This window comes from Mus caroli, chromosome 19, assembly GCF_900094665.2.
Source record: "Mus caroli chromosome 19, CAROLI_EIJ_v1.1, whole genome shotgun sequence".
NCBI lineage: Eukaryota > Metazoa > Chordata > Mammalia > Rodentia > Muridae > Mus > Mus caroli.
Genome location: NC_034588.1, coordinates 32,161,279 through 32,184,371, shown reverse-complemented (window position 1 = coordinate 32,184,371; position 23,093 = coordinate 32,161,279).

Genomic DNA, 23,093 nt, shown 5'->3' with positions numbered 1-23,093 from the left:
ATTTAATAATTGTAACACCCTTAGAAACGTCGACACTTTAATTCCTGTTTTATGGACAAGAAGGCCAAGGCTTAGACAATGTAAGAGCCTCTCTAAAATGTCATGGAGCAAAAGCACAGCCATGGGAGCACTTCTCGATCTAGCCTTGAAGCCTGTGTGCTCTGTGCTGGGTTCCTGTATTTCCCTTTAACAGAGGCTCGGGACATTTAAATTGCTCACTCTCCCTGCTGTGTCCTCACAGAATAACCTTATAATGGTTCTGATGAATGGAAATATGCTTGATTTAGGTTCAAAAGAGCTTGGTCCTGGACCTGGGCTGCACATTCATCACTGTCTCACCATGAGATCCTGGCAGGTTACCTGTCTCGATGGATCCCTGAGAGATGAAGCACATGAATGTTAGCTTATGCATCAAGGAGTTAAGCTTGTTATCTGTCCTGAGCTAGTGCCTCGCCAGCAAGAACACACTCGGACAACCGGATTCTTCTGCAGCAAGCTTTATTGCTTCATTAGGAGGAAGACCCCAAACCCTGGAAAATGGTGCTGCTTTTATACACCTTGGAGTGGCGTGTCAGCACGTGATTTGTTGCTTGCCCATCGCCTCATTGCTACACCCCGGGATGGGCAGTGACTTGGCACGAATTCACTCTTGCACCTGCGCACATTGCTTGTTTATCAGTTAGGCACAGCGGAAGCTGGCGCCATCTTGTAAGGGCAATTGCTCACGGCTCTCCACAGCTATCTACATTCATCTACTTGGAGTTTGTCTCAGGATCGGGAGGAAAGGGTTTTGTGAACTACTCACTGCTACATAAGGATAGAAGTTTTGTTTAAACTAAAATACTCATAATGATATTTGGAGATGCTTAAGTCATTTATTTAAAATAAAAACACTCAATGCCGCTAATGAGCATACTGAGTGAACTAATAACATCAACAGCTGAGCATAGCTCATTGCTATATTAGCTTTCTGGTCACCTAAATAAAGTTAAAGAAGAATTATTGGGACTAGCCTATGTTTTAGTTACTGCCATATATATATATATATATATATATATATATATATATGAAAAACAAATTATCACAGAAAGTACAAATGAAGATGCTGAGAAAAAAGCACATAAATTATTAGAAAATAATCTACCAATGTACTGTTACTGGTTTATATATTTCATAGCTTCTCTGTCTATCTCTCTGTCTGTCTCTCTGTCTGTCTCTGTCTCGGTCTCTCTTTCTCTCTCTGTGTGTATATATGTGTGTGTATGTACTGCATGTCTCTTGAAAACTCACAGGTTTTCAAGGTGGGATATATAATAGAAGACAAGAATCTTTACATAGAGCATTAGTTTGTACTAATTTTACTTCATGTTATGCTGAGATTTCCATGTCACTATTAATTTGTTAGATATTCTTTAATAGCTACATAGCAGTCCCCTAATTTTGAACTTTGCATTACTTCCAATTTTCTTTACCACTAAATAGTATTTCAGAGAAATACTTTTAATGGTCATGCTTTCCTAAGGTTCTCATTTCTCTGGTATATGTTTCTCAGAGTATTCGAGGGATATAAATTGGCTGAAGGTTCCTAATGCTCTCAATTTAGTCCAAGCAGTTTATCACACCATCAGCAATTATTAGGTTTTCTTTTTTTTTTTAAAAAATGGGTAATGATGTTTCTTATATTTGTGAGATCCAAAAGATCAAAAGACATAATTCATAATTGCATGTATATAAATTAACAAAAAAGCAAAGTGATATAATCATTATGCAAATAAAAATGGAACATGTAATAAGTTTGCTTGAGGAGTAATTAGACCCCTTAATTAACCATATGTTTTGAACTATGTTAAATTATTATAAAATAGAAACATTATGCATATGTATAATTGATAGAAGATGATAGATGGTAGGAGAGTACAATATATAATTCACAATTTTTTAATGGATATTGATAAAATTTTACAGTCATTATTATAAAACATATATATGAATTGCTGAAGTGTTATGATTTTGCAAAGATGTGGAGAAAGAGAAACACTTCTCCATTGCTGTTGGGATTTCAAACTGGTGCAACCACCCTGGAAATCAATCTGGAGATTCCTCAGCAAATTGTAAATAGATTTACCTGAAGACCTAGCTATACCACTCTAGGAATATACCCAAAAGATGCTCCACCATGCCACAGGGGCATGTACTCCACTATGTTCATAGCAATCTTATTTGTGATAGCCAGAAGCTGGAAACACAATGGAAGAATAGATACAGAAAATGTTATTCATTTACATAATGGAATACTATTCAGTTATTAAAACAAGGACATCATGAGTTTTGCAGGCAAATGGATGGAACTAGAAAATATCATCCTGAGTGAGGTAACTTACACACAAAAGGACATGCATGGTGCGTACTCACTGATAAGTGGATATTAGTTAAAAAAGAACAGAATGCTGAAAATACAATTCACAGAACTCAAGAAGGTTAATAAGCCAAAGGACCCAAGTGAGAATGCAACAATCTCACTAGGGAGGGAGAAAAATTCAGAGGACAGAGGGAGGGAGGAAACTAGGTAGGAGAGGGAAGGCAGAGGCAGGGGAAAGGGGGAACAGATCAAGTATTAGGAAGAGGAACAGGAGTGAACTGATGAGGGCCAGCAGAAATGGAAACAGGTAACCTCAGGAGGTATGAGTTGCAGGGACCCTCTAGAATGTACCAGAGACCTGGGAGGTGAGAAACTCTCAGGACTCAAACTGAGGGACCGTAGATGAGATGCCCAACAGTGGGGAGAGGGAACTTGTAGAGTCTACTTCTAGTAGAAAGACAGGGCATCAAGTGGAGGGTTGAGGTTACCATCCCACAGTCAAGAACTCTGACCCAGAATTGTTCCCTTGTAAAAAACTGCAGGGACAAAAATGGAGAAAAGACTGTGAGCATCCACTTCTGTGTTTGCCAGGCATTGGCATAGCCTCACAAGAGACAGCTATATCAGGGTCCTTTCAGCAAAATCTTGCTGGTGTATGCAATGTTGTCAGCGTTTGGAGGCTGATTATGGGATGGATCCCCGGGTGTGGCAGTATCTAGATGGTCCAAAAAAAAATAAAAAATAAAAATGGAGAAAAGAGTGAGGAAAAGGAAGTCTAGTGACCAGCCTAATTTGGGATCCACCTCAAGGGGAGACTCCAAGGCTTGACACTACTACTGATGCTATGGTGTTCTTACAGAAAGGAGCCCAGCATTGCTGTCCTCTGAGAGACCCAACAAGCAGCTGACTGAGACAGAAGCAGATATACCCAACCATTGATTAAGTTGGGACCCTTGTGCTTGAATTAGGGAAAGGCTGGAAGAAGTTGTGGAGCAGGATGACCTCATTGGAAGATCAGCAGTCTCCACTAGCCTTGAGCCTGAAGACCTCTCAGACACTGAGCTACCAACCAGGCAACATGCAGCAGCTGATGTGAGGCACCTGACACATACACAGCAGAGGACTACCTGATCTGGCCTCAGTGAGAGAAGATGCACCTAACCCTAGAGAAACTTGAAGACCCCAGGGAGTGGGGAGGCCTGGCAGGGTGTGGGGGAGGACTGGAGGGGGGTGGCAACCCTCAGCAGTTTTTCAAACCATCACTTTCACTTTCTTATCCATGCTGATTTGTTTCTTTTAGGTTATATATTTTGGGGTTTAAACGGATGCGGAATTATTTTTCAGTAATTAGTGAAAATCACACAGGAAAGAAGTAAACATTTAAAACCTGATCAATATTAAGTGAAATTTTGCTGATAGGTGGTGGTTACTCAACTGCATCACCTTTCCAATATAAATTTCTGTCACTTAACAGTAATAATTAATTAACAAAAATTGTATTGGAAAATAGTAATTTTCTATATTAAACACTGTGCAAACTATTTACATTGTTTGAAAATACAGGTAACTCTGAGAATGACAGTCTGGTATTTTATTTGGTTTATAATTCTAAAACTTCCAGTGGTAAAGGCATTTATAATGATGTATTCAATCTTTGGTTCATTCCTAAAAGACAATGGTCTTTACAGTAATCATGGTTTGAATACAGCATTTGTCACACCAGATATAGTTAGCCTAAAAAAAATGACTTAAACTTTTTATGTTTTTGTTACTTTATGCAAAAATTTGAGATCATATTACAGCACCTATCTCATAAAAATATACAATTAATCAGTGTATGAACTCAAATAAATAAAATATTTGGCTATGTTAATTCTTAATGAACTTGATTTTATTCATTCATTAATTTGTTCATGATATGTTTGTTGATATTCCTTTGCATAATTAATTAATTTACAAGTTTTTGTTAGCCAATCAGCAACTACACTGGGTTTTGGGATCCAAGGAGAGTTCAGAGGCTTTGTTAGGGTTGAATTTTAAGCCACTTCCAGGGTTGAAACACCTTATTTAGAAAAGACAGTTAGCCAGAAGTGGCACTGCAGAAGCTGAAAAGCAATGTTAGTACAGGTAGGAACTCTCCCAGAACTATAGGCTTAGATGGACAAGGTCTTTGTTCTTGTTTTGGTCTGTGTTGCTGCTTCCCTGCTGGATTCCAATGCATGCTTTGTGCTAAGGTCTGAGGGTCAGTTACAATACCATGGCCTCGACATTGTTTTTGTTTTGTGTGATTGAGACTCACTAAGTATACCATACAAAAATCCACCCACTTCTACCACTAAGTCTAAGATGACAGGTATGAGCCACCAGGTGAAATACCCACAGTCATCTTAGGAGAAACTGTATCATTTTAGTTCATTTAGCCTCTCCAATCAGCAATTGTTTCACATGAAATATTTTTCGGGTGTTCCATGAAGTCCATCGTTCACCCTGAAGAGCCCTGAAAACAGATCAAGTAAGTTTAATAAAATATTATTTTCTTACATGGGTTAGTTTTAAAATATTACTAAGCTATCAGCCTTTCAGTTAACTGCTCTATATCTATTTGTGAGAAGTGAGAATCTAGATAAGATTCAAGCTGCCCAAAAACATGAATATTCTTCTAGTCTTCATGTTTGCCTCACCTGGGTGTGCCCACTTCATTTATGTACCAGCTGATTTAACGAGAAGGGCCTGAGACAGAAGAAGAAAGCACACAGTGAATCCCCTGTCTTATCAACATCCAAGGCAGCATTAGACCCACAGCCAGCTTGTGCTCTTCTAACAGACTGAAGAGAATGATGCTTATTCACACTTTAGATCCAAGTTGAACTACAAGCTTTACGGCTTCAGCCTCTCAGTCCACCACGTGAGAGTAGGATCAAACATGTCATCACATTATGCAACTCCCATATAAAGTGGTTGCTGGGCAACCAGACTTGGATTTGTGAGAAATATCAGTTCTTTGAATCATGGTTCATTTAAAGACCATTTTTGCTAGCATATTTACAGTTCACAATTTGGATCGCTTACAATATAATGTCTGTTCTTCAGCCAGAAAAGATATTTTGAGGCTTAATAAGACTTCCATTTTTTCATTCTGTTCATGACCATCAACAAAACAGCCAATAAGCTACCTGCCACACATGTTTTGCCACTGACTTTATAATTACAACTGATGTTAGAAACTCACTGTACCCAGGAGCTGACAATTCTCTGGCTATAAATCTCTGAACACTCATTTTAGGTTTTCTGTTAGGCTGACACCATAAGGCTTGTAGTTTCTGTGGTGGTGGTGGTGACCTAGGCATTGGTATAATGAAGAGCTGGAAAAATCAAGAATCCATTGATATCTTTAATGCAAGTAGTGTCTTCTTTCAACTGGCTGCCATTCTACGCTTGTTTTCCACGTTTCTCCAGGGCTCAGGGTGTGATAATCAACTATAAATACTTTAAATCCCCTGTCTTCACTTTTCTTGTTATCAAGTAGTACAGGAATGCAAGGAAGCAAGTACCGAACAAGAACAAGAGGGCTGCTTAGTTGTACGGCAGATGTCAGAGGAATTCTTCCAGGAGAGTGACAAATAATCTGAGGGAGGAAGTATCAGTTAACCAGGAAAAGCGAGAGTAGGAGAAAGAACAAAGGGGCAAGGTAAACAGATGGAAAGGGAGTCCACAACAAGTGATTAAATAAGAATAGGAAATGATTGGAGGGTTTAAAAAGTTTCGATTGAGTCTGCCTATATTTGGAGATAAGGTACAGAGTTACTTAATTAAATTTCACTGGCTGACCCTAGCTTTTTATTCCATACAATAGAAAATAATTTTCTTTTCCATTGTGACTGCTCTAAAAGCCNTGAAAATTATATTCCACACAGGATCTAGTACCTTTGTCATATGATCTACAATGTTCATTCCTAGTTTTTCACATTTGAGATTCAAAAATTAGGTTTAAGTGTAGCATCTCTGTACCTCACCAAATGTCTATGTAAATAGTTTATTTGCAATAATAGTTTAAAATCAGATACTACCCCAAATGTGCAGTGGAGGCACTGGATATTATATTACTTATTTTTCTCATTGCTATAAAACAAATACTGAAAAGAAATAATTTAATTTAAACAAAAGGGTTTGTTTGCCTGAAAGTTCAAGAATCCATCATGTCAGGGTGGGTGGGGATGGTGGCACAAGAACCAGGAAACTAATTATCTGCAGGTAGGAATTAGGGAGAAGTTAGGAAATGTGTCTGACTATCAGATCTCAAGCCTGCCCACCATAACTACACTTTATCCAGTGAAACCAATCTTTAAGATGGGCCTCAAGCTGGAGACCAGCGCTCAGATTCTTCAACTTATGAGGTCCACTCAAGACATAGCAAGTATATGCTTGTTCTTGACACTTTTCTTTCATTGCATCTCAAGTAGCCAAAGAAAGCCAGTTTGTTTTCAGTAAGACAAAATTATTGGTGTTATTTGAGCTAAACAATGATCATTTAGACCAATGGTTCCTAAACTGTGGATCCAAACCCTGTTGGGGATCAAACAACACTTTCGCAGGTATCACATGTCAGATATTTACCTCACAATTCCTAACAGTAGCAAAATGACAGTTATGAAGTATCAACGAAATCATTTTACCGTTGAGGTCTGTATTGTTATTACCTGAGGAACTGTATTGTATTGCAGAGTCACTTTACTACATTAGGAAGGTTGAGAACCTCTGCTTTTAGACTATCTGCTGTAAAGGGAATGGGAATTCACTGGGTCCTTTAACAAGCCTCACTTTTGTGACTTAGGAGAAAACAGTAGGTATTCTAATGAGTACTGTCCTCAGTGCAAGGCAGAAAAGCCATGTTTTTTTCAAAATCCGTCTCCACACACTGATCACCCACCCAGAGCCACTTGTGAGGTATGAGAATGCAAAGGAACGTTACTTACCTTCTTTTCCAGTTTTTGATCAATGAGTTCAAGTGAATTCTCTAGTTTTGGAGCAGCCCATTAGCTAGAGCAATTCTTTCACCTTCATTTAGCACTAAAGCCTTCTCCAGTACCCTAGAGTTAAAGAGCAAAAGTCAACTCATGGAGGGAAAGCAGATGCTATTACATGACTCACTCAGGGTAGCACAATTTAGGATTGGAGCCAAAAATAGAGCAAACGCACCAGGAAGGCTGCCTGGGTGAGAGTTATTTGACCAGGATTCGGTGCCATGGGGTCTTCTGATGTGTTAGCTGCAAAATCTCACAGAGTATGATGGATATTATTATTTCCCTTGAAGGACAGTGGTCTCAAAAATTTAAATTCCCACTAATTTGGAATTTCATTTTCATGGTTTAGTATATCTTAATTTCCATCATTTAATATCTATGAAGTAGAGCCACTCCAACTTTTGAATGAAAGGATTGCATCATACATTGGCTAAGCAACTGCATAGATATTAGATGCCGAGTTATGGACATGTACCCATACTCTTTGTAACTTTGTCCTTTATTGCTTCACACGTGGGTGCTAGGTGTTGCTCACGTGGAATGAACAGCCAGGATCTACTGGAACGGAAGAGCACATGGGTACAATGAGTAAGTGGTGTCATTTCCACAGCTTCCTTCCTGCAGCCTGTCCAGACTCCACGTGGTCTAATGCTTTCCATGTGAGCACATGAAGAAGTCTCGGGCAATATTCAGACAGCCACTTTCACTGTCACTTGGCCTACTGTGGAGAAGCCTCTCCCACAGCAATCTTTCCATGCTCAGTTTATAACTCTGCATCATATTGTGCCCCTCATCTGACTCTTTTCCTCCTCTGCTGTTCCATCTCGGAGGTCATGCTTTATATGCCTTAATTGCTTTCTCTCATAGACTTTGGGGTTTGAAAGTAGATGAGCCTAGGTTTCAACCTAATCTTTTTTATTCTCACTATGAAACTTTGACCATGGTATTTGTCACTTTTTAATTAACTTACTTAATAAACATTTACAATTTGTGTGTTACATACAGTACAAATGCCAAAATAAACACCCCTAAAAATCAGTCTTATGTGCTGTTTTGTCTGTTTACAAATATCTGGCAGGATTATTTGCAGTTAAAACCTAACATAAAGCTACTTATGATGAGATAGTTTTAAATCTGTCTGTATAATTCAAAAGATTAACTAAAGATATTATTTCATAGGCTTGGATGATGGCTCAGTCAGTAAAGTGCTTCCTGTACAAACTTAAAGGGCTGACTGAATTCCCAGTACCAATAGGATGTAGAAAGACAGAGGAAAATGTGTAAGGGTGAACTCTGGTCTCCACATGCATGTATACACTTGTACACAGCAACCAAACTATATACATATAGCACCCACTTGGACACATACATACATACATGTAATAGATGATAAGTATGTAGACAATAGATAGATCATAGATGATAGATAGATAGATAGATAGATAGATAGATAGATAAGATAGATAGATAGATAGATAGATAGATAGATAGATAGATAGATAGATAAGTGAGATAGGTATAAGGGAATGTCCTGATGCTAACGTAAGACTGCACATAGCAGATAGGTCTTATTTGTCTCCCAAATCTGTATCAGATTTAATTTTATTACAGAATATGCTTTCTTTTATAAACCAAATGATTCAGAAATTTAAAACACAGCTGTCACTACAGGTTTTGAATATGAATTCATGTCTAAAATGTGCTCTTTTGGAATCACAAGGAAAGAATAAACTATGCACGTTGTATAATACCTTGGCACATAGTAGGCATTTGGCAGAGAACTGTAGTAGTCAACTCCAAACAACCTCCTTTAGATTCATATGTAGGTGCTCAACATAGAATGATTTGAGTTCACTCATGGCAATTGGTATTTTAATACGCTCCTGTCTTTATTCATCTCTAAAGCTTAAATACCATCTCCAAGCCTGATAGGTTACCTGCACACTTCTTAAAAAGTGATTTAGGCACAGGAGAAAATGATAGGGGTGTTACATGTTTAATTAGACTTCTACACTCTATTTCAGGAAATCTCTCCAAAGAAATCAGGGCTTGCATTAAACGTCACTCTGTACATTGAAACAGAAAGTTAAGTATGAAAGCCCATGCGAAAGAGGAGACACACAGTGGCATCAAGTTGATCTGCAATGGGAAGTGTGGAGTCTCTGAGGGGATAATAAGGTGATGGACATCCATGACTGCCCTGTCTCCTGGAATAACCGCAGTGTCAGGCCAGTGTATTGTGAGTTATAGAAGAAACTTTATTGTTGGTGCTCAGAAAGAGGAAAAAATGTCAAAGGAAATGCAACAGGAAGTGTCACAGCTGTCTGTGAAAAATTGCGATTAAAAATAGCCCATCTCTTTTTGGAAATCCAAAACCTATTCTACTCCCCATAAATAATTGCTATCACCACCCGCTTCAGTGTTTTCCTGTGTCTCGGACTGGAGAATGCCTCCCCACAACAATGCTCTGGAAACCTCTGCGGAATGCCTTTTGTGGTACTCAACATTGTGCCAGAAACTGGAATAAGGTATTCACCACAGAAGAAACTTATCACTAGGGCAATTTCACCTCTTTTCAAAATCCAAACTCAATTACTATCCCAGCAGTGTTCCCTTAGAGCAAACCTTCAGTCATTCCGTTCAGCAGTCTCACAGAAGTAACTCAATTTCCAGTACTACATAAAGGCAATGTCTGTGAACACCTTCATCATTAAGATACTTGCTGCTCGAAGTAGACCATTAAAACCAGGGCTCAGGTTTTCAGTATTTGGAGGAAACCTTGCCCTTCGTCTTTCTATATTTCATTAGTAAATAACCAGAATACTAAATCAAGCTAATTAATGTATTCATTTTAATCTTTCTACATTGTTTCAGTGTAACAATGCAAAAGTGGCTGTGTTAGTATTTTGATCTTGTAACATTCAGAATTATAAGGAAATACTTTTTCTTGTTTAATGTATCCAGTGCATGATATTTTGGGAGGAGAGGCCCTTGGTCTTGTAAAGATCATATGCCCCAGTATAGGGCAATGCAAGGGCCAGGAAGCGGAAGTGGGTGAGTTTGGGAGCAGGGTTGGGGGAGGGTATAGGAAACCTTCCTATAGGAAACTAGGAAAGGGGATAGCATTTGAAATGTAAATGAAGAAATTATCTAATAAAAAAGATATTTTATTATAGTAGTCAAATAGGTGAAAGGTAAGATTCGAACATGGTACCATATGGAATTTTTAAAAAAGTATTTGTGGAATGATTGACTTTTTTGGTACACATGGGTGGGTGTGCCAGCATGAGTTTATGTGCACCATAAGGGTGTAGGTACTCATGGACTCCAAAAGCAGGTGTCAGATGACGTGGAATTGAAATTATACATTATTGTGAACTTCTTTATGGGTAATAGGAGCTGAACCAGGTCCTACTTAGATTCATACATGCTTTTGACATCCAAGTCGTCTTTCCAGCACCTTCACATATGAAATTTAACTGGTTCACATGGAACCTAATATGGAGCTTATTAAACTGTTTTATTTAAAATATTTTAAGCAAATATTTTTAGAAGTTGAGCAAATATAAACTACTGCTTTGCTTCAAAGAGAAGACAGAGCATGCTACACTAAGCCAGCCCTATACTCCTTTGGATACCCAGCGACCTGACATGCTTTCTCTAAAGGTGTTGTACTGGCTGGTTTTGTGTGTCAACTTGACACAGCTGGAGTTATCACAGAGAAAGGAGCTTCAGTTGAGGAAATGCCTCCATGAGATCCAACTGTAAGGCATTTTCTCAATTAGTGATCAAGGGGGAAAGGTCCCTTGTGGGTGGGACCATCTCTGGGCTGGTAGTCTTGGTTCTATAAGAGATGGGGCTGACCAAGCCAGGGGAGGAAAGCCAGTAAAGAATATCCCTCCGTGGCCTCTGTATCAGCTCCTGCTCCCTGACCTGTCTGAGTTCCAGTCCTAACTTCCTTTGGTGATGAACAGCAGCATGGAAGTGTAAGCCGAATAAACCCTTTCCTCCCCAACTTGCTTCTTGGTCATGATATTTGTGCAGGAATAGAAACCCTGACTAATACAGGTGTCATGAATGGATGATGACATATTGGCATGAGCGTGTTTGCTATTTGTGCATGAGTGCACGTTAAGAGCTGGCAAACAGTCATAGATTCCATAACCATAGAATGACAGAATGACAGAAAGAGTCTTCACATCTATGCAACATAGGAATTGTTGACTGCCCTCTGGGAAGCCTAATACATTGAGAGAATTGTGGATTTTTGGTTTTTGTCCCAAAACCAATCTTGTAAATAATCTCCCTTCCAGCTTTCACTAGACTTACAGTGTGTTAACCTAGCTTGTGGCTAGAATCTGGCAAGATTTAATTTAGAGAAAGGTTGCTGTTAATGGAGAGGAAGACTACCCAAGATTCAGTGTGTCAGCTTTTTTCCCAAGTCCAGGTCAGGTTTGCATAGTTCTATTCACCTCCTCTGAAAGGAACCTTCATCTTGCTTTACACTCATTATTGTCATGCTGTCACCTTCCTCCTTTTCCAAAGCCTCTTTTCTTATAAACAAGCTTAACTCATTCCCACTGCAAGCATAATCAATAATCTAAGCCAGAGATCAGTTTCTACAGGCTGTCCTGGAGTGTCCCCATGTAAGTAAAGGTTTGTTATAGCATACTAACCCTCATTTCTTCATGGGTGCTTTAGTTCTGCAGTGCTAAAACAGAATGGTTTCCACAGAGACCACTAGGCCCACTCAAAGCCTTACACACTTCTTATCTGCTCCTGTACTAAAGAAATGGACTTGGTTGGGAGGCTTTTAAATGACTAGTTCGATCTCCTTAGAGGTTATGGGACTGTTTATGCAGTTTACCTGATCTTGATATAACTTTGGTACATGGTATATGTCTAGAAAATCATCTAGTTCATCTAGATTTTCCAGTTTTGTTGAATATAGGCTTTTGTCATAAGATCTTATGATTTTTTAAATTTTCTCAGTTTCTGTGTAGTCTCCCTTTTTTGTTTCTAATTTTGTAATTTGGATACTGTCTTTGTGCCTTTGGTTAGTTTGGCTAAGGATTTATGTATCTTGTTGATATTCTTAAAGAACCAGCTCTTGGTTTTGTTGATCCCAGGACTCAATGGGGGTGACCTTAGTTGAAATACCCAACAGTGGGGAGAGAAAACTTGAAGATACCACCTCCAGTAGATAGACATAGCTCCAAGTAGAGGGACAGGGTTACCAAACCACAATCAATATTTCAAACTCAGAATTGGTACTAACTAAGAGAAAAGCAGGGACAAAAGTGGAGCAGAGACTGAAGGAAAGGCTGACCAGTGGCTGGCCCAATTTAGGTCCATCTCATGGGTAGGCCCCAAAGCCTGGCACAATTACTGTTGCTATGTTGTGCTTATAGACAGGAGCCAAGCATAGCTCTCCTCTGAGAGGCTCTACCAGCAGCTGACTGAGACAGACACAGATATATACAGCCAACCATTGGACTGAGGTTGGAGACCCTTATGGAAGAGTTAGAGAAAGGACTGAAGGGACTGAAGGGAATGGCAACGCCATAAAGACCAGCAGTCTCAACTAATCTGGGCCCTCAGTAGCTCTCAGAGACTAACCCACCAACCAAAGAGCATACATGGGCTGGTCCTAGGTCCCTGGCACATGTAGCAGAGACCAGCCTTGTCTGGCCTCAGTGAGAGAGGATGTGCCTAATCCTGCAGAGACTTGGGGCCCCAGGCAAGTGGGGAGGCTGGGGGAATGAGAGGGGGAGCACCCTCTCACAAAGGGGAGGGAGAATGGGAAGAACTGTGCGAGGGAGACTAGAAGGCGACTTCTGAAATATAAATAAATAAAATAATCAATTAAAAAAAGAAATTTTCTTATCGGTGATCAACTCTCTATAGGAAAGTCACCAACCTAATGATTTGCTAGAATAGAAAGCTCAAATTTGGATAGAAATGTGATACGTTTCTGTCTTTCTCTATCAAATTATTTGCGGTCTAACAGTCTCTTTAACCAGTAGAAATGCATCTAAGCAACATTAAAACCATTAGAAGACACCAAAAAAAGTCATAATTTGTTATCATCTATGTTTTTATTTATACACAACTGCAAGTTTTAGACAATCAGTTTTTATGACTAAGTATCTTTGTTTTCTGGAAGACAATCTGTTTGATAGGGAATCTAAAGGGAAATTGTTCTTTTTAATGATTATTTTATGAGTCACTTTTGCAAACCTGTGACATGTTGAGTAGTTTTACTCTTATAGGCTTTGAACCCTATAACAATCTGTACTTCATAGGAATAGAGTCATATCCATTTTCCTTTATTCTAACTAGCTAAATGTTTACAACTTAAACAAGAGCATGCAATATAGAAGAGAGGAACAGGGAGATAGGTGATTTGCATGAGGGCTTTAGACTCAAGCAGTCAGAATGGGAATTTCAAAGATAACAGTCACTAGTTTTATATTTTAGGAAAAGTTATTTAGCCTTCCATAGCCTCAGCTTTCCCCCAACTCCTCCACTTGCATAAAACTGGAAGTACAGTTCTACATCTTGGCAGCACCATAAGGACCAAACGGAAGCCTGTGTGTTAAGTTCTTTCCCTAATACTTGACAGAGAAGTTCACATTTAATTATCTTTCTCTTTCTATCCCCTTTTTCTTTGACAAGGATAATCTAATTAACCTACTTATATTTATAAAAACCTATTACATGTAGCATTAGTTATATCCTTTAAAATAGCTGGTATGATGTTTTCTAGTTTTGGAAAGTGAATTATCTCAATCATTCCTAAAGATCTTTTATTAACCTTGACAAAGATGAGTATTTCCTTCAGTCCATGTGTGGGTAATTTAAATTCATTTCAATAAAGAATATTGAAAAACCCTTGTAAGTCCTCTGGGCTCTGTTTTATGTGTGTAAATTGATATAGAGAACTGTGAATGTAACCATTTTTGAAATAACCAAGTTGTCATTTGTTTCATTGTTTAGATTGAGGTTGGTTGTGGGTTTTTTTAATGTTGTTGTTTGTTTGCCTGACATTTATTTATTTATTTATCTGTTTTTAAACTCCAGATTTTATTCTGCTCTCAGTCCACTCTCTGACTGTTCCACGTCCCATAACTCCTCCGCAAGGATGTCTCCACCCCCACCCTACCATACCTCTAAGTTCCCTGGGACCTCCAATCTCTTGAGGGTTAGGTGTATCTTCTCTGACTGAACCCACACCTTGTAGTCCTCTGCTGTATATGTGTTGGGGGCCTCATATAAGCTGGTGTATGCTGCCTGGTTGGTAATCTGGTGTCTGAAAGATCTTGGGAGTCCAGGTTAATTGAGACTATTGATCCTCCTACAGGGTTGCCCTCTTCCTCAGCTTTTTCCAGCTTTTTCCTTAATTCAACAATAGGGGTCAGCTCTTTCTGTCCATTGTTTGGGTGCAAACATCTGAATCTGACTCTTTCAGATGCTTGTTGGGTCTTTTGGGATTAGTTAAGATTTTTCCCCCAATCTGTAAGTTACTAATTTGTCTTATGACTATGTCCTTTGCCTTACTTAAGCTTTCCAGTTTCATGAGGTCCCATTTATCAACTGTTGCTCTTAGAGCATGAGCTATTGGAGTTATGTTTAGAAAAATTTCCCCTGTGCCAATGACTTCTATGCTCTATCCCACTTTTTCTACTATTAGATTCAGTGTATCTGGTTTAATGTTGAAGTTCTTGATATACTTGGACTTGAGCTTTGGGTAGGTGACAGATATGGGTCTATTTACCATTTTTCTACATACAGTTATGCCAGTACCATTTATTGAATATACTTTCTTTGTTCCATTGTATATTTTTGGCTCCTTTGTCAAAGATCAAGTGTGGGTAAGTGTGTGGTATTATTTCTGCATCTTCAATTATATCCTATTGATCAACCTGTCTGTGTTTGTTTAATACCATGCAGTTTTTATCACTACTGCTTTGTAGTAGAGCTTGAGGTCAGGGATGGTGATTCCCCCAGAAGTTATTTTATTGTTAAGAATTGTTTTCACTATTTTACGTTTTTTGCCTTTCCAGATGAATTTGAGAATTTCTCTTTCCATGTCTTTGAAGAATTATGTTGGGATTTTGAGAGAGTTTTCATGGAATTCATTTCATGGAATTTCATTGCCTTTGGTAGGCTGGACATTTTAAATATGTTAATTCTGCTGATCCATGATCATGAAAGATCTTTCATTTTTCTGAGATCTTCTTTGATTTCTTTCTTGAGATACTTGAAGCTATTGTCATACAGATCATTCATTTGTTTGATTAGCGTTACTCCAAGATATTTTATATTATTTGTGGCTATTGTGAAGGGAGTTGTTTCTTTAATTTCTCTCTGAGCACTTTAATCATTTATATAAAGGAAGGCTACTGATTTATTTGTGTTCATTTTATATCTGGACACTTTGCTGAAGTTGTTTATCATCTGGAGAAGTTCTCTGGTAGAATTTTTGGTGTCACCTATGTATACTATCATATCATCTGCAAATAGTGATACTTTTATTTCTTCTTTGCCAATCTGTATCCCTTTGATCTCTTTTTGTTGTCTTATGTTCTAGCTAACACTTCAAGTACTATATTGAATAGATATGGGGAGAGTGGGCATCCTTTTCTTGTCTCCTATTTCAGTGGGATTGCTTCAAACATATCTCCATTTAATTTGATATTGACAGTTGGTTTGAGGTAAATTGCTTTTACTGTGTTTAGGTATGGGCCATGAATTCCTGTTCTCTTTAATACTTTTAACATGAAGGGGTGTTGTATTTTGTCAAATGCTTTTTATGCATCTAAGGAGATGATCATGTGATTTTTTTCTTTGAGTTTTTTATATAGTGGATTATGTTAATGGATTTTTATATATTAAACCAACCTTGCATCCCTGGGATGAAGCCTACTTGATTGTGGTGAATGATGGTGTTGATGTGTTATTGGATTCAGTTTGCAAGAAATTTATTGAGTATTTTTGCATCTATATCCATAAGCTAGATTGGTCTGAAGTTCTCTTTTTTTGGCTGGGTTCTTGTGTGGTTTAGGTGTCAGAGTAGTTGTGGCTTCATACAATGAGTTAGGTAGTGCTCTGTCTGTTTCTATTTAATGTAATAGTTTGAGGACTATTGGTATCAGGTCTTCTTTGAAGGTCTGATAGAATTCTGCAGTAAATCCATCTGCTCCTGGGCCTTTTTTGGTTGGGAGGTTTTTAATGACTTCTTCTATTTTCTTGTCGGTTATGGGCCTGTTTAGATAGTTTACCTGCTCTTGATTTAACTTTGGTATGTGGTATACGTCTAGAAAATCATCCATTTCATCTATGTTTTCCAGTTTTGTTCAGTAGAATGAGATAATCATGTGTTTCTTGTATTTTAGTCTATTATTTTGGTGGATTATGTTTATCTATTTTGGTATATTATATCATTCCCACATCTCTGGAATGAAGCCAACTTAATAATAGTAGATAATATCTTCATGTGTTCGTATACTGGATATGCAATTGTTTTATTGACAATTTTTGCATCTATGTTCAGAAGGAGTAGTGGTTTATAATTTTTTTTATATTAAATCTTTGTATAGTTTTGATATCAAGGCAAAAGTGGCATCAAGTGAGTGTTTGAGCTTTTGTTTTGTTTTATTTTATTTTTAGACTTAATTATTTATTAATTCATTATTTTTATCTTGATGTGTGTGTATGCCTGCATGGTTTTATGTGTACCATTTTGGGAATAGGAGCCTGTAGAGCCTGAAAGATAGTGCTGGACCCTCCAGAATTGGAGTTATGGGTGGCTATAATCTTCTGTGTAGACCTGGAATGGAACTAAGGTCCTCTTCAAGAGTAGTAAGTTCCTTTAATCACTGAATGATTTCTCCATCCCTCCTAGGTCTGTTTTTAATCTAAATGTCCTGTCACTGGAACAACACACCATCTTCATAGTTTGGTTGATTGATAATATTTTTCACTTCCAAATTCTGCTCTTTCCTCCCACACTCTCTCCTTGTGTCCATCTCCCCACCACCTGATCCTGTTCACACTGCATTCTCAACCATACCCAGTCCACAAAATGTATTGCATTATAATTTGTAATTAGATATAATTTGAACTTACAATATCACTTCCTTGGGTGACATTAACCTCGTGGCTTTATTATCTCTGTCAAAGTTCCTACTTTCTTCCTTCATAGAAATCTCACCCATCATGATCTACTCCAGGAAGAGGGGAGGGGTGGTAGAAAATAAGCCTAATTGACACCGGCTCTGATTTAGGCTTTCCCTTCTTTGCAGTTCCCATGTAAGATGTGTACTTCTATAGTGATTTACCAGTGTCTTATGATTTAGCTATGCTTTGGGGATCTGGGCCTTATGAGTAGTCAAAGCACCTTAAGTCGTTCAGTAAGAGGCTGTGGCAGTTTAAACCTGCTTGGCCTAGGGAGTGGCACTATTAGGAATAGGTGTAGCCTTGATGGAGGAGATATCTCACAGTGGGCCTGGGATTTATGACCTCATCCTAGCTGCCTGAAAGTCAGTCTTCTGTTTGCCTTTTTTAACAAGATATTGAACTCTCAGCTCCTCCTGTGCCATAGCTGCCTGGATGCTGCCATGCTCCTGTCTTGATGATAATGGACCGAACCTCTTAACCTGCAAGCAAGCCCCAGTTAAATGTTTCCCTTATAAGAGTTGTGTTGGTCATGGTGTATCTTCACAGCAATAAAAACCATAACTAAGACAAGGACAGTATCTATCTACCTAAGGATAAGCATGTCTTACATTCTATGACTCAAACTTGTATCAAGAAATAACAATAGAAGGTTGATTTATTTCTCCAAACTCATATATAATTAAATACTTATTTATTTTTTATTTAACACAGTAATATATAAAGTTGAGAGGCAAGTACAATTTTTCCTACAGATTTTGCTTTTTAAGGGAGGACACAATGACATATCATTTACCTCGTTGGTGTTACTTATTTTTTGGAAGGATTTTGTTCCAAAAGTCTAACTCAGTGGCACATAGACCATATTTTGTGTGACTAGGAGAAAGCTTGGGATCAAGTTTTATTGGTTTCTACTCTATCAAATTCACCGCCACAGCTGCCGAATATTCTGAAGGAACTAGGACTCAGTAGCCCTGTGGTGAGCTGCTGGATATTGAAGCTGCAGGAGAGTCAATCAATGTTGCATGGAGAAGAGTATAGATCATAATCACCCTCTGTCCAGGCAAAGCTTGAACCTATCAGGTTTCATTAACTATGTGATATAATTATTTGGGGCCTCAGCTACACAGCAGAAAGTCAGCAAATACTTGTGTCTGCCTACATGGTTCAGGTTCTTTCTAACACACAACAAAAGCTTCTGGCTTTTCACTGTAAATTTGAATTTCCCATTTTGGCTTTTGTCCCCCTTGCTTAGCTATTCAAGTATGTCTTATATTAGCTCATGTACAGTTATTTTAACTATACCTTATATCAATTAAATGGCACCTCCTTAAATCCTTTAAAGAAGCAGCTTTTTCTCTTTTCTTTTCTTTCTTCTTTCTTTTTGTTAGATTTTAGGTTTCTGATTGGATTTGTGTATAGGACAATGAAATTTAAGGAACCATAGAGACCAAAGACAGTTACTATAAAGGTTGGACCTCCTCATGACTTCTTAGTGTTTGTTTCTAGAGAAGTTGGATTTTTTTTTATTGTATTTGAGGAGGTAAATAGCTTCTCTGCTAACTAAAAATGGTTGAAGACATGCTCAAATTTTGTTTGCACCTGATAGAAGTTAGCTGAAATTATACACAATTTTATTAAGAGACTAAACTGAAGAAAAAGTGGTTAATTTTTTCTATCATTATTTGAAGCATATAAGACTAGTCATAGTTATCAAAACTAGTGAGGTAGAGAAAATATACCATTTTCTTCTCTTGGAGGATTAAATTTCTGCTAAACTATTATAGTTGTTGCAGAGTTTTGACAATGAATAAAATGCTATTGTAGGCCCACATTGTGCTATGTCCCAAATGGTTTTTCTTTCTATTCTACACAACACACACACACACACACACACTCTCTCTCTCTCTCTCTCTCTCTCTCTCTCTCTCTCTCTCTCTCTCTCTCTGCAAGTAAACATACAATTTCTACATTGGCTTTATAAAATAAATAATAGCTTTTCTAGTGTTATTTTCCCTGGATAAAGTTTTATATTTTCATAACTAAATTTGAAATAAGGCATTTAGACTATAAATATACATATAAAATAAAATTTTAAAAAATGACCAACATGTTGATAGTAATTATTTGTGAGCTATGAAATTGTAAGAACATTTTATTATACATTTCTAGGTTTTACTAACTTTATAGATAATTACTATTGAGCTTGATTTTGGTAAAAAACAAATAAGTAGAATTTGTAAAAGAAAATGTAATTACTGACCCGGTACCTTGCTGGCACACTTAAAAGAACTGACATTTCCTAGAACTAAGTAGTACATTTTTAAGGGAAGCTAAACCCATGAACCCATTAAAAGCAATAGATTCAAGACAAGCTATAATTTTAGATGTTTAGTTATTTACTAAATCCAGCTTTCTGTCCTTCATTTGGAAGTTTTTAGCCTGCCAAATAAGTTCCTGAGTGGGATGAGGGAATCCCACATCATTAGTTCTACTGACAGAGAGTCTGGGAAATTATGAATATCTACCTCTTACTGTACTTGTTGAATAATCCCACCTACACAATGAAGATAAAATCTAGTGACATACTGTTAGTCAATAAAATATAGAAAAATGATGGAATGTCAATTTTTAGATTAGCTAAAAATCTCACTCATTTCTCCTTTTTATTTATTTGTTCTAGAAAATTTAAAGAACAATACTGTGAGTTCCCATATAGAAGGGACCTCATGTCTTTGACCAATGTCAAATAAAAATCTGGATGGCTAACTGTCTCAGTCAGAGTTTCTATTCCTGCACAAACATCATGACCAAGAAGCAAGCTGGGGAGGAAAGGGTTTATTCGGCTTACACTTCCATATTGCTGTTCATCACCAAAGGAAGTCAGGACTGGAACTCGAGCAGGTCAGAAAGCAGGAGCTGATGCAGAAGGCCATGGAGGGATGTTCTTTATTGGCTTGCCTCCCCTGGCTTGCTCAGCCTGCTCTCTTATAGAACCCAAGACTACCAGCCCAGGGATGGCACCACCCACAAGGGGCCTTTCCCCCTTGATCACTAATTGAGAAAATGCCTTACAGTTGGATCTCATGGAGGCATTTCCTCAACTGAAGCTCCTTTCTCTGTGATAACGCCAGCTGTGTCAAGTTGACACAAAACTAGCCAGTACACTAACTATCACAGGAATGAGCTTAGGAATAGACCACTATCCAGTTGGTCTTGAACTAGAGAGACGTAGAACCAAACCATGCTTGCCTTTTTGGTCCACAGTTGTAGCATGATAAAATTTTAGAGCAATTTGTACCACAACAATAAATAATGCAAAAAGATATAAAATACTTTGTGTTTTTTCCTGTAATAGACTTTGAGGTTTTGTCATATCTATATATCTCTATCTATCTATCTATCTATCTATCTATCTATCTATCTATCTTCATTCCTTCTTTTTATTTATTTATTTTTACACTTCAGATGTTATTTCTTTCCCAATCCACCCTCTGTATCTTCCACATCCCATACATCCTGCCTGTCTCCTGTCTCCATGAGAATATCCCCACTCCCCACCCTACCCACACCAGACCTCTGTGGCAATTCCACCCTGAACGCTCCTGATCTCATCTGATCTTAGAAGATAACCAGTGTCAGGCCTGGTTAGTACTTGAATGGGGGGTTTTACCTTCTTAAGGAGGTATAGTCTATTAGTTATAGATATCTGTGAATGGTGTAAGATGGAAAAAAGCTGTGGAAACTGAACAACTCTCTACTCAATGATAGCTTGGTCAAGGAAGAAATAAAGAAAGAAATTAAAGACTTCCTGGAATTTAATGAAAATGTTGACACATCATACCCAAACTTGTAGACACAATGAAAGATGTGCTAAGAGGAAAATTCATAGCACTAAGTATCCTGGTAAAGAAACTGGAGAGATCTTACACTAACAACTTAACAGCATACCCGAGATCTCTAGAACAAAAGGAAGCAAACTTACCCAAAAGGAGTAGAAAGCAGGAAATAGTAAAAAATCAACCAAAATCAGGGGTGAAATCAACAAAATAGAAACAAAGAGAACAATACAAAGAATCAACAAAAACAAAAGCTGGCTCTTTGAGAGAATCAACAAGATAGATAAACCCCTAACCAAACTAACTGAGGGGCCCAGAGGCAGTATCCAAATTAACAAAATTAGAAATGAAAGAGGAGATATAACAACAGAAATGGGGGAAATTCAAAAAATCATCAGATCCTACAACAAAAGTCAGTTAGAGACTGGGAGGGGAATAGAATCTGGAGTGTAAAAAAAAAAAGAAAGAAAGAAAAAGAAAAAATGATAAAAGAAGATGGAAGGAAGCATGCATGTTCTATATTCCTGCTAAAGTGGGTTCCACTGAGATGAAGATATTGGTAGATGACAGAATAGGCTTATTTGGGGCCTCTGAGAAGCGCTCAGTGTTAGACTGACCTGTTATGCCATTGTTGCTTATTGCCATCGTGACTCATTAATTGATCACATTGATTTTGGTGGGTCTTGATTTGGGCTAGCTCTTGAGGAATGCTAATTATATGATCATGGAGAGTAGAGGTAGGATCTAGGAAAGACTGTGCAGCACAAAGTAGGGCAAAGTTATCCCTCTTTTGTGTAGTAAGCCTTAGGACATTATTTGAGACATTAATGAAAATGAAAAACAGTGCAAAGAATAATTTACGATCTCTAATGTGTGTGCTAACTCTTTTATGTTCAAAATGTTCATGAGAACAGAGTAGCTGAGGAAGGCATCCAAAAGAACTCTTTGTTTTCAGGAAGGTTAGCTAAGAGGCACAGCTGCTTCTTACAAGTAATCCCTAGAGTCTTAAAATCCAGGGCTCCACAACAAAGATCCTGGGACATTTGAGGAAAACATATTTCCTTCCCGTAAGCATAATCCCAAATCTGTAATAAACACTAGCTTTAAACTTTGAGAAACTCGTTATAAACAAATGAGAAAACCACAAAGCAGATATTGAAACCTACTTTCACCAAAAAGACTTTATTTTTGGGAACAATTCATTTTTCAGGCCTGATCCTTTTAATGAATTAGTGTAATAGTCTTTGAATGTCTCAAACTTTTCTTCTGTTCTTAAGACTTAAAGCAAGAATGGATTTCTAAAACAGATGCCTGAGCCTATACTTACATAACTGAAGCATAAATGATGCCAAGACCAACGTTTTGTAACTGTAGTATGATTACCCTAGTTTTGCTGTCAGTTTCAATACATTTTAATGTCAGTCTTTTTTGAACCTCACTGCTCCTTCAGAAAATGAAAGCTTAGCATCTTGGTGAGCTTCTCTTTCTATGGCAGAACCTATGACTGACATCAATCAATAGTGTAATGTGTGGTTATGCTAGAATTAAGAATACTTTAACAAGACATTTGTTTTGTGAATATTGTAGACAGTAAGATATATGTGTATATGTGTGTGCATGTGTGTGTGTGTGTGTGTGTGTGTGTGTGTGTGTGTGTGAACCCAGATGTGGGACTAGGATCTGGACCTCCTCTAT